At 57.7% G+C, this 9,768-nt stretch overlaps 1 non-coding gene across 1 annotated transcript; it reads right to left on the reverse strand.

Moving 5' to 3' along the window:
* Nucleotides 1-8,987: 8,987 nt before the first annotated feature.
* On the reverse strand, nt 8,988-9,060 carry TRNAC-ACA. The gene has a single exon. It is a non-coding gene; the product is annotated as a tRNA-Cys (tRNA).
* Nucleotides 9,061-9,768: the final 708 nt, after the last annotated feature.

A 9,768-nucleotide genomic window follows, 5' to 3' on the forward strand; every position in this document is an offset into this window, starting at 1 on the left:
CCTCACTCCCGACCCGCAGCCCCTCCTATCCCAATCCTGATCTCTACACCCACAGCTCTGCTGGTGCCCCTCCCTCCCAACCCGCATGCCCCTGGATTCCCCGCTGAGCTACCCAGTTACTGCGCTGCCGGTGCCCCTCACTCCCGACCCGCAGCCCCTACTATCCCAGTCCTGACCTCCAGACTCACAGCTCTGCTGGTGCCCCTCACTCCCGACCCGCAGCCCCTTAGGCGTCCACCAGGTCTGACGGTGCCCCTCACTCCCGACACGCAGCTCCTCCTATCCCAATCCTGATCTCCAGACCCACAGCTCTGCTGGTGCGCCTCACTCCCGACCTGCAGCGACTGGGCTCCCCGCGGAGCTCCCCAGTTACTGCGCTGCCAGTGCCCCTCACTCCCGACCCGCAGCCCCTCCTATCCCAATCCTGACCTCCAGACTCACAGCTCTGCTGGTGCCCCTCACTCCCGACCCGCAGCCCCTTAGGCGTCCACCAGCTCTGACGGTTCCCCTCACTCCTGACCCGCAGCCCCCTGGTCTCCCTCCAGCTCTGCCGGTGCCCCTCACTCCCGACACGCAGCCCCTGCTATCCCAGTCCTGACCTCCAGACTCACAGCTCTGCTGGTGCCCCTCACTCCCGACCTGCAGCCCCTGTTATCCCAGTCCTGACCTCCAGACTCACAGCTCTGCCGGTGCCCCTCACTCCCGACCCGCAGCCCCTGCTATCCCAGTCCTGACCTCCAGACTCACAGTTCTGCTGCTGCCCCTCACTCCCGACCCGCAGCCCCTCCTATCCCAATCCTGATCTCCAGACCCACAGCTCTGCTGATGCCCCTCACTCCCGACCTGCAGCGACTGGGCTTCCCGCGGAGCTCCCCAGTCACTGTGCTGCCGGTGCCCCTCACTCCCAACCCGCAGCCCCTCCTATTCCAATCCTGATCTCCACACCCACAGCTCTGCTGGTGCCCCTCACTCCCGACCCGCAGCCCCCTGGATTCCTCGCTGAGCTCCCCAGTTACTGCGCTGCCGGTGCCCCTCACTCCCGACCCGCAGCCCCTACTATCCCAGTCCTGACCTCCAGACTCACAGCTCTGTTGGTGCCCCTCACTCCCGACCCGCAGCCCCTCCTATCCCAATCCTGATCTCTACACCCACAGCTCTGCTGGTGCCCCTCCCTCCCGACCCGCATGCCCCTGGATTCCCCGCTGAGCTACCCAGTTACTGCGCTGCCGGTGCCCCTCACTCCCGACCCGCAGCCCCTACTATCCCAGTCCTGACCTCCAGCCTCACAGCTCTGCTGGTGCCCCTCACTCCCGACCCGCAGCCCCTTAGGCGTCCACCAGGTCTGACGGTGCCCCTCACTTCCGACCCGCAGCCCCCTGGTCTCCCTCCAGCTCTGCCGGTGCCCCTCACTCCCGACCCGGAGCCCCTGCTATCCCAGTCCTGACCTCTAGACTCACAGCTCTGCTGGTGCCCCTCACTCCCGACCCGCAGCCCCCTAGTCTCCCTCCAGCTCTGCCGGTGCCCCTCATTCCCGACCCGCAGCCCCTGCTATCCCAGTCCTGACTCCAGACTCACAGTTCTGCTGCTGCCCCCTACTCCCGATCCGGAGCCCCTTAGTCGTCCACCAGCTCTGACGGTGCCCCTCACTCCCGACCCGCAGCCCCCTGGTCTCCCTCCTGCTCTGCCGGTGCCCCTCACTCCCAACTCGCAGCCCCTGCTATCCCAGTCCTGACCTCCAGACTCACAGTTCTGCTGCTGCCCCTCACTCCCGACCCGCAGCCCCTCCTATCCCAATCCTGATCTCCAGATCCACAGCTCTGCTGGTGCCCCTCACTCCCGACTTGCAGCGACTGGGCTTCCCGCAGAGCTCCCCAGTCACTGTGCTGCCGGTGCCCCTCACTCCCGACCCGCAGCCCCTACTATCCCAGTCCTGACCTCCAGACTCACAGCTCTGCTGGTGCCCCTCACTCCTGACCCACAGACCCCTGGGCTTCCTTCAGCTCTACCGGTGCCCCTCACTCCCGACCCACAGCCCCCTGGGTTCCCCCCAGCTCTAGTGGTGCCCCTCACTCCTGACCCGCAGCCCCTGCTATCCCAGTCCTGACCTCCAGACTCACAGTTCTGCTGCTGCCCCTCACTCCCGACCCGCAGCCCCTACTATCCCAGTCCTGACCTCCAGACTCACAGCTCTGCTTGTGCTCCTCACTCCCGACCCACAGCCCCCTCGATTCCTCGCTGAGCTCCCCAGTTACTGCGCTGCTGGTGCCCCTCACTCCCGACCCGCAGCCCCTTAGGCGTCAACCAGCTCTGATGGTGCCCCTCACTCCCGACCCGCAGCCCCTGCTATCCCAGTCCTGACCTCCAGACTCTCAGCTCTGCTGCTGCCCCTCACTCCCGACCCGCATGGGTCACCCCTGGAGCAGGTTAAAGCTGCAGGGTGATGGTGGGGTTGCTGCCCCTGTGAACAGCTGCTGTAGCACCGCCTGGGCAGGACAGGGAGAGCCAGTTATACCCCTCCCCCGCCCCAGCCTGTATCGGGGGATGGGAGCACTCACACCCTGGGGACCCTGAGTTGGGACGGAGGGAGGCCCCCGTGCACCAGGGATGCTGTAAGGGCGATCAGGGGCACCCACCCACCAGAGATCTTCTAGGGGGGGAGAGTGGCACCCACACACCCAGGATCTTGTAGGGGGGGACAAGGGCATCCACACTCCGGGATCCTCTGCAGAGGGACGGACACCCACACACCCAGGATTCTGTATGGGGGGCAGAGGTACCCGGACACCTGGGCGGAGGATGGGGGTGCACCGAAACATCTGGGATCTTACATCAGAGGACAGCGGCACCTGCAGCTCGACATGGGACGGGGGCGGGGGGAGCAGGAGCATTTCCCAGTTCCAGGCTGTCCCTGTCTGGCCAAGGCACAGAGCTCACAAGCAGAGTTTAAAGCTCCAGCTGCCAGACAGCAAAACAAGCCGGGCTCCCTGGCTGGTGCCTGTGATCCCAGCTCCTGGGGAGGCTGAGGCCAGTGGATCGCTTGAGCTCAGGAGTTCTGGGCTGCAGGGGGCTGTGCCGATCGGGTGTCCACACTAAGTTCAGCATCAATATGGTGATCGCAGGGAAGCTTGGGGTCCCCAGGTTGCCTAAGGAGGGGTGAACCAGCCCAGGTTGGAAATGGAGCAGGTCAAAACTCCCATGCTGATCAGTAGTGGGATTGCGCCTGTGAATAGCCCCTGCAGCGTAGCCTGGGTGAGACAGTGAGACACGGTCTCTTTTTATACAGACACCCCCTGCAGAGCCTGGAGCCAGGGATGGGAGCACCCACACGCTGGGGATTCTGACTTGGGGGGAGGGACGCCCCCCTGCAACACGGATCTTGAAAAGGGGAACAGAGACACCCACAGATCCCGGCTGGGGGCAGGCAGGGGAAACCACACACGGGAGCTAGTTCATGGGGGGCGGGGGACAGAGACACCCACCAGAGATCATGGATGGGAGCACCCACATGATGGGGATCTTGAACTGGGAGGAGGGAAGCACCATGTGCCAGAGGTTCTGAAGGGGGAACAGGGACACCCACACACCAGGTGTCTTGCAGCAAGAGCTGCGGTCTTCATTTACACAGGGCAGTGATGGGGATTTAACCAATTCCTGCACAGAACTTGTTCCACTAGATAATTAGCCTCACGGTTAAAAAATGGTAATTTCCAGTTGGCGTTTTGTGACATTGACTGCGAACCAAGGTGTTCAACCTTTGTCTGGTGAATTAAAGAACCCTTTAAAATCAGATATTCCCCCCTCTGGGAATTTTTAAAACTGTGTATTTAAAATCAGTGACTAAATCCCCTCTTAACCTCCAGTCAATGAAATCAATTGAGCTTCTTCAATCTCTCGCTGTAGACAGAAGAGATCAATGCACATTTTCCTTGTTTTTAAAGGCAAAATTCCTGATCTTTCCAAGGGGAGCTTCTGCTTCAGCTGTCAGTTTGGGGAAGGATTTGGCTTCCTGGGCTATAATCTGCCCGCTGGGTTATAATCTGCGGTCTGAAGGGTCAAATTTAGATGAGGCCGTTAGTGCTGCCCCCGTGTGGCCGGAGAGGGGAGCTCACAAGCAGAGTTGAAAGCTGGAGCTGGAACGGACCTGGCTGGACACGTGGGGCACAAAGGCTCTCACGTGGGATCCTCGCTGTGCAGCAGGAGGCGGAGGGAAGCTGATTGTCAGGGCTCAGGGCAGCTCCCTGCCATGCTGAGCCGGTGTCTGTGCTAAGCTCGGCATCAATCAGGTGATTCTGGGCAGTTCGGGGTCCCCGGGCTCCCAAAGGAGGGTGAAGCAGGTCACCCCTGGAGCAGGTTAAAGCTGCAGGGTGACAGTGGGGTTGCTGCCCCTGTGAACAGCTGCTGTAGCACCACCTGGGCAGGACAGGGAGAGCCAGTTATACCCCCCCCAGCCTGTATCAGGGGATGGGAGCACTCACACCCTGGGGACCCACCCACCCGAGATCTGTTGGGGGGGGAGAGTGGCACCCACACACCCAGGATCTTCTAGAGAGGGACAAGGGCATCCACACTCCGGGATCCTCTGCAGAGGGACAGACACCCACACATCCAGGATTCTGTATGGGGGGCAGAGGTACCCGGACACCTGGGCTCCTGGGCGGGGGAAGGGGGCACCGAAACATCTGGGATCTTACCTGGGAGGACAGCGGCGCCTGCAGCTCGACATGAGACGGGGGCGGGGGGAGCAGGAGCATTTCCCAGTTCCAGGCTGTCCCCGTCTGGCCAAGGCACAGAGCTCACAAGCAGAGTTTAAAGCTCCAGCTGCCAGGCAGCAAAATAAGCCGGGCTCCCTGGCTGGTGCCTTTGATCCCAGCTCCTGGGGAGGCTGAAGCCGGCGGATCGCTTGAGCTCAGGCGTTCTGGGCTGCAGGGGGTTGTGCCGATTGAGTGTCCGCACTAAGCTCGGCATCAATAGGGTGATCCCTGGGAAGCTCAGGGTCTCCAGGTTGCCCAAGGAGGGGTGAACCGGCCCAGGTCGGAAACAGAGCAGGTCAAAACTCCTGTGCTGATCAGTAGTGGGATTGTGCCTGTGAGTAGCCCCTGCAGCGTAGCCTGGGCAAGACAGTGAGACACGGTCTCTTTTAAGACCCCCCCCCCGCAGAGCCTGGAGGGGGGGATGGGAGCACCCACATGCTGGGGATTCTGACTTGGGGGGAGGGACGCCCCCCTGCACACGGATCTTGAAAAGGGGAACAGAGACACCCACACACCACAGAGCCTGGATGGGAGCAGGGGAACCATACATGGGAGCTAGTTCATGGGGTGGGGGACACACCCATATGCTCCGTTGCACCATTCTTAATGAGAAGAACGGGGGCATCCGCACAACACGGATCCTTAGCGGGCGGGAGGACACCCACACACTCCACTATTAACCAGCAGGGACAGGGGCACCAGACATCCCCAGTAGCGTGGAGAACACCCACATCCACCGGATCCCTCATGGGGGGTAAGACAGAGGGGATTGTAATGGGGCCCAGCGCACCCACGCACCAGGGATTGTTAAGGGTTGAAGGACCAGGGACACCCACACACACTGAGATCACGTCCTTGGAGGAACGCAAACCCTCCACAGAAGGACCTGGTCTGATCCATGATGGCAGCCCAGCCTGGGTGAGTCAAAGTCTCTTTTTATACAGGCATGTGCAAGAGATCCTGACTAGGGGGAGAGAGACACCCACCCCCCAGAGATCCTTAATGGTCTAGGGTGCACCCACACACCAGGGATTCTTATGGGTGGGAGGAATGGAGACAGCCAGACACACTGAGATCACTTCCTCCAAGGAGCCTGGGCCAGACAGGGAGACACAGTCCCCCTTTACAGATCTGCCAGACAACCTTCCTCCCACCCCCTCCACACAATGTTCTTATCTGGAGGTGAAGCCAGGGAAACCACATGGAGGATTCTTACCTGGGGAACTGGGGGGACCCACTTACCACCAGACATTCTTAAGGGCAGCAGGAACAGGGACTCCCACCTCTGTAGCATGGGGGTGGGTCGCCTGCTGGGATCATCTGGGCATATTTCACCTCGTCAATTCCCTGCCATTGCCTTGGGGGCCCCTTGTTCGCTGCCTCTGGCACCCAGTTTAGCCTCCTTCCTGAGGGCTGAAACGCTTTGATCTATCTAAGGTCTGTGGGATCAATACGTGTCATGGTGTAATTCTGTGTTATTCGGGGGTCAGACTAGCTGAGCTAATGGCCCCTTCTGCCCTTAAACGCCATGAAAACATTTCCCTGGTTTCTCCTTGCGCCTGTCAGACACCACGGTGAGGGGCCCAAGAGAAGATCCTGGACACAGCGCTCTGGCTCTTACTTTACTTGGGGACGTCAGCGCTTTCCTAGCAAAGCTGCTGCTAAAGCGCTGTATTTGGGGAACGGTTCAGCTCCGGTTCAGAGATCTGCCTGTGGGGTGTGAACATGCCACGAGGAGCGGGAAACGCAACCAGCAACGGGAGGCGTTGGCTGAGTTCCGGGCTGCCCCCGTGTGGCCAAAGCTTAGAACTGAGCAGCGGAGTTTAAAGCTGGTGCTGGGAGGGACCTGAACACGCGGGGCACGAAGGCTCCTGCGTGTAACGCTTGTTGGGTGGGCAGCTGAGCGTAGCTGATTGCCGGAGTTCAGGGCTGCACCCCGGGGTGCTGAGCAGGTGTCTGTGCTCAGGTTGGCCTTGCTATGATGGTTTCTGAGAAATTTGGGGTCGCCAGTTCCCCCTAGGGAGAGGGGAGCCAGCCCAGGAAAGGAGGCTTTCAAAACTCTGGTACCAATAGACAGTGGGACTGCCCCTGTGAAGAGCCGCTGCAGCCCCGCCAGGGAGAGCCGGTCTCTCTTTATGCAGCCACCCCCCCATTCCTCAGGACGAGGGTTGTGCTCAAAGATCTGTGCCCCGTGTTTTCACCTCCATGTGAAGCGCGCAGTGCAAATAACCCTCAGCGCATCAGCTCAGTTCCAGGCTCCACTTCCACCCGCTCAGAGCGCAGAGCTCCCAGGCTGAGCCTGAAGTTGGAAGCGGGAGACCCTGTAACCAGCCGGGCCCCGTGGCTGGTGCCTGTGATCCCAGCTCCTGGGGAGGCTGAGGCCGGCGGGTCGCTTGAGCTCAGGAGTTCTGCGCTGCCGGGGGCTGTGCCGATCAGGTGTCCGCACTAAGTTTGGCATCAATATGGTGATCCTGGGGAAGCTTGGGGTCCCCAGGGTGCCTAAGGAGGGGTGAACCGGCCCAGGTCGGAAACGGAGCAGGTCAAAACTCCTGTGCTGATCAGTAGTGGGGTCATGCCTGTGAATAGCCCCTGCAGCGTAGCCTGGGCAAGACAGTGAGACATGGTCTCTTTTTATACAGACACCCCCCGCAGAGCCTGGATGGGAGGATGGGAGCACCGACACGCTGGGGATTCTGACTTGGGGGGAGGGACGCACCCACGCAACACGGATCTTGAAAAGGGGAACAGAGACACCCACAGATCCCAGATGGGGGCAGGCAGGGGAAACCACACACTGGAGCTAGTTCATGGGGTGGGGGACAGAGACACCCACCAGAGATCCTGGATGGGAGCACCCACATGATGGGGATCTTGAACTGGGAGCAGGGAAGCACCATGTACCAGAGGTTCTGAAGGGGAACAGGGACACCCACACACCAGGTGTCTTGCAGCAAGAGCTGCGGTCTTGATTTACACAGAGCAGTGATGGGGAATTAACCACGTCCCTTGCGGAGCTTGTTCCACTAGATGATTAGCCTCATTGAAGTACCCAGACCTTTTAACAATAAGAAGTGAAATGAAATGGCCACATGATGGCAACAGAACCTAAGAAACGTGCTAGTCTCTAAGGTGCCACACGTACTCCTGTTCTTTTTGAGGATACAGACTAACACGGCTGCTCCTCTGAAACCGAAGAGATGAGAAGCCATGTTCTTGTTCAATGTGCATTGAAGCTGAAAAGGGAGATGTTTCCTCTTTGATTCCTAAGCTACTTCCCAAGAGTTTGTTTCTTCTGTAATTAATTGACCCTGGCCCCATCAATTGATCCTGGCCTGGTGTCTGGCTGTGGAATTTACTATTTACTATTTTTATCCCAGCATATTTAAAGATGAAACTGCTTTACAAAAGCTCCTTTATTCTAGGTTATACAAACAGGTCACTTCCCCAGCTATTTCAAGGAGATGGAATTTTCCTGACCCACAGGGAACTTAAACTAACATGCTCAAGATCACACATTCCTTAGGAGAAAAGGAAGGAGAAAAAAAAACCCACCAAACCATTGCTGTTTCTACCCAAATGATCAATGAGACCAGAAAGTGAGACTGTGCAATTAACTGTCTGGTACTACACTGACTCTGCAGTTACTTGGATGCAGACACACCCAGCTCTACGGTTGGTAAACGTACAGAGACTCTGCTGCTGCTCATGAACTAGCAGCACATGACCTCTAAACAGCTGCCATTCAAATGTATCTGAAAGTCACAAGGAACAACAATCTGTGTTAAAGGAAGGCTGCCATTTATTAGAGCCCCAGTTGATGTCGTGTGCACAAAGAGAGGTTTGAATGTGTAACAGGGAGTTTGTAAATCTTGGTTATTTTAGTTTTGTAACAGGCTCCTGTCCACCCCCAGTAGAGTTTTCAGTCCCAATGGCAACTTACTTACCAAATGTAATACAGACTAGTCCATGCCTCCCACGTGGATGTGGTTCTTGTTCTTCTGCACATTGTAGCCCACAGAGGCCAAGGACCTGCAAATGTGTCTTCATGTGCCTTTGTTTCGTTGATGAAAACAAACCAAGACACTTAGGATTGGAACTGATTTCAGCTGGGGACATGTTTGCTAGGTTTTTATGCATTTGCACAGGCAAACATTGAGTGTGTCCATTCATTTCAGGGATCCCTATTTAGTGGAGCTTCTGAGCATACTGGGAATAGAATTATTTTTATTGAAGAAATTGGGGCACTTAGATTTGAACTAAGGACCATTTGATTTGTAGTCAAACACTCTACCACTGAGCTATACCCCCATGACATTTGCATTGGCAAGTCAGTGATCTTAAGGATTTTGAAGGACGGGCTCTGCCTCAGAGAGCTCCTTTTCTATTCCCAGGCCACAGGGGTTTTAAAAATGGGGTTTGATTAAACTTTATATACACATGTAGACACCACAGCTTGCACACCCACCAACATAGCTTCCCCCCACTGACATAGCTACCACCTCTCGGGGAGATGGGTTAACTACACGGACAGGACAGCTCTCTCCCCTCCGCTTAGAGCAGCTTCATTATTTATGAATAGGTGGGAAATAACCTCCTGAATGGACAGGAACCAATGTATCAAATATTGCTGTGTCTGCATTCAATATGGGTAACTGGTCATATTGGGCTGGATTAGTAGGAGCGTTGCCAGCAGATGGAGGGAAGTGATTATTCCCCTCTAGTCAGCACTGGTGAGGCCACATCTGGAGCATTGTGTCCAGTCCCCCTCCCCACTGCAGAAACAAATTGGAGAGAGTCTAGGGAAGGGCAACAAACACGATTAGAGGGCAGCGGACTTACGAGGAGAGGCTGAGGGCAGGGCCGCCCAGAGGGGGGCAGGTGGGGCAATTTGCCCCAGGCCCTGCAGGGCCCCCAGGAGAATACAGGATTCTATAGTATTGCAACTTTTTTTTATGGAAGGGGACCCTGAAATTGTTTTGCCCCAGGCCCCCTGAATCCTGTGGGCGGCCCCTGCCCA

This window comes from Mauremys mutica, unplaced genomic scaffold (genome assembly GCF_020497125.1).
Source record: "Mauremys mutica isolate MM-2020 ecotype Southern unplaced genomic scaffold, ASM2049712v1 Super-Scaffold_100248, whole genome shotgun sequence".
Classification (NCBI taxonomy): domain Eukaryota; kingdom Metazoa; phylum Chordata; order Testudines; family Geoemydidae; genus Mauremys; species Mauremys mutica.